Genomic DNA, 3124 nt, shown 5'->3' with positions numbered 1-3124 from the left:
GTGTTCTGTCGCTCTTTCTCCCTCAATTCCTTTGTCTTGGTCCCTCTCTCTTTTTCTATCTCTCATATCCCCTCATTTCTAAGACTCTTCTCTAGCAGTGTAGAATCGTTTGCCATCTCTTTCTTCCCTCTGTGATTCTAAACGATGTCTCCTTCCTTTTCTAGCTAATTCCTATTTGTTCTTTAAATCACAGATACCACTTCCTCCAGGAAGCCCCCTCTGACACTTTCCAGGCTGGATTAGCTGCCTTTGCAATGAACCTTGACAGCATTTTGCTTTCCTGTACTGCAAATGCAAGGCAACTCCTGCAAAAATATTTTGCTTCTCTTCCTGCCATTAGAACATGAACTCTTAAGGGAGAAATTCTTGATTTTAATATGTCATTGATGATAACACACATCGTCAGTTTTGTGACTTTTTGTTGATTTTTAAAAAGACCCTACTTTATGGAATATAAACATTGATTATAAAACTTACTCCAATTTCATAATGTAAGCTATTAAACAGTGTGAAACTTTATATTGAGAAAATGTGATTTATTTGTGAAATGCTGTATTCTTAGCACCTGACTCACAGTAGGAATATAGCAGAGGCTGTTAATGGTCACAAAAACCCATACACTTTTCCTCATTTCCCAGATCCCCACCACCACCACCAGCACAAACACACAACAGTGACATCCTGTGACTGCCCTTGCAGTGTGACATAAGCAGATTTGATGTGCCACTTCTGGTAAGAGGCGGTGAAGAGAACAAGAAGGAAGGGGAGAAAATGGTGACCATGGATCACAGTACCTGTGGCCAAGCTGTAGCCCTGCAGGGCTAGAGTGCATACACCTCTCAACCCACATAAGGATATGCACAGACCACCCAGAAATGCAGGCAACAAAGTTTGGGAACCTGAGAGCCCACTGATGACAGCTATATCCAGGCTCAGACCACTGCGACCTATGGGCAGACCACTTATGCAACTCTGATGGACAGTCTCCCACTGCTTATACAACTCCAATGGTCCCCCAGGCATGCAGTCATCCTGTCCAGGGGTACAACAATGGTGCTTACAATACCACCACTACTTTGGTCCCTACCACCCAGGCCTCCTATGCAGCTCAGTCTGCATATGGCATTCAGCCTGCTTAGCCAACTAATGAATAGCAGCCAGCAGCCACCACACCAGCAAGACCACAGATAGTAACACACCCACTGAGACTAGTCAACCCCAATCCAGCACAGGGGGTTATAACCAGCCTAGGCTGGGATATGGATTGAATAATTACAGTTATCTGTACATACCTAGGACCTACCCCAGGCAGCCAGTTACAGCACCACCATCTCTTCTTCTAACAGCTATTCCTCTACATGGCTGCCTAGTTACGAACAGAGTGGTTACTCTCAGAAGAACACCTATGGGCAGCCCAGCAGCTATGGAAAGCAAAGTAGCTATGGGCAACAAAGCAGCAATGGACAGCAGCCACCCACTGTTTATCCCTCCCACACTGGATCCTATAGCAGGGCTCCAGGTCAACATAGCCAATAGAGCAGCAACTACAGGCAGCAGAGTACATTCCAACAAGACAACCCCAGTAGTATGAGTGTTCATGGGCAGGATTCTGTAGGATTTTCTGGATCAGGAGAGAACCAGAGCAGGAATGGCCCTGATACCCGGGGCAGAGGAAGAGGGATACTTGACTGTGGAGGTATGAGCAGAGGTGGATGGGGAGGAGGACATGGTGGAATGGGCTCTGGAGAGGGAGATGGCTTCCATAAGCCTGGCAGAATTCTGGACAAAGGACCAGATCTTGATCTAGGCCTACCTATAGATCCAGATGAAGACTTTGACAACAGTGCAATTTATGTGAAAGCCTTAAATGACAATGTGACTCTAGACAATCTGGCAGACTTCTTTAAGAAGTGTGGAGTTGTTAAGATAAGCAAGACCCACCGCTGTGAAGACCCACAAACTGCCAAGGCTTCTATGGAGTGGATTGATGTGAAAGATTTTCAAGGGAGCAAACTTTAGATTTCCTCGCTCAGAAGCAGCCCCGGATGTGGGGTAGTATGCCTTCCCATGACGGCAGAGGGATGCTGCTGCCACTCTGTGGAGCTCCAGGCAGCCCAGGAGGTCTTGGAGACCCCATGGATCTCATGGGAGGCCATGGAGGAGACAGAGGTGGCTTTCCCCAAAGGAGCCATGGGGTTCCCAAGGAAACTGATCCAGAGGAGGAAACATCTAACACTGAGCTGGAGACTGGCAGTACCCCAGTCTAGGGTGTGAAAACCAGAACTTCACCTGAAGAACAGAATGAACCAATGTAAGGCTCTGGAGCCCTCTCCCCCAGGTGATGACCATCACCATGGCAGAGGTGGTCCTGGTGGCATGCAGGGTGGAAAAGGACTGTGGTGGTCCTAGGGGAATGTTCAGAGAGGGCTGTGGTGGAGACAAAGGGGGCTACTGTGGTGGCTGGGGCATAGACTGAGTTGGCTTTGGTGGAAGAAAATGGGGAGGCCCGGGTGGGCACCCTGCCCCTTTGGTGGAACAGATGGGAGGAAGAAGAGACCAGCATGGAGGGCCTGGAAAAATGGATAAAGGCGAGGACATTCAGGGATGCGGAGACCCGCCCTCCTAGATGCAGAGACCCTGCAGAGCTGCACTGACTCCCAGATTCATTCTTTATTTTATTTTATTTTATTTTAAATATTTTATTTATTTATTTTACAGACAGAGATCACAAATAGGCAGAGAAGAAGGCAGGGAGAGAGGAGGAAGCAGGCTCCCCATCGATGCGGGGCTCGATCCCGGGACCCTGGGATCATGACCCAAGCCAAAGGCAGAGGCTTTAACCCAATGAGCCACCCAGGCATCCCCAGATTCATTCTTTAAACCAAAAACTGTTTTAAATTTGTAATGTTGGCCACAACAGTTTGATGATTCCTTGTCTCTCCTTTTGTATTTTTTAACATTTGTGAAGAAACATTAAAACAATTTAAATGGTAATAATAATAATAATAACAATAACAATAATAATAATAAACAACTTTAAAAAAAATAAAAGGCAGTGAAGAGCCTCTTTTATTTTCCCTGACCTGGAAATGAGGGCCCCCCCCCCCGAGGTGGTGGAGTTGCT

General features: G+C 46.9%; 1 pseudogene; it reads left to right on the top strand.

Moving 5' to 3' along the window:
• The first annotated feature begins 771 nt into the window (after positions 1 to 771).
• On the top strand, positions 772 to 2626 carry LOC101674188 (annotated as a pseudogene).
• Positions 2627 to 3124: the final 498 nt, after the last annotated feature.

Source organism: Mustela putorius, unplaced genomic scaffold (assembly GCF_011764305.1).
Source record: "Mustela putorius furo isolate JIRA1106 unplaced genomic scaffold, ASM1176430v1.1 tig00000228_pilon_pilon_pilon, whole genome shotgun sequence".
Lineage (NCBI taxonomy): Eukaryota > Metazoa > Chordata > Mammalia > Carnivora > Mustelidae > Mustela > Mustela putorius.
The sequence above is the reverse complement of the archived record's forward strand: the minus strand, read 5'-3'. Positions and strand labels throughout refer to the sequence as shown.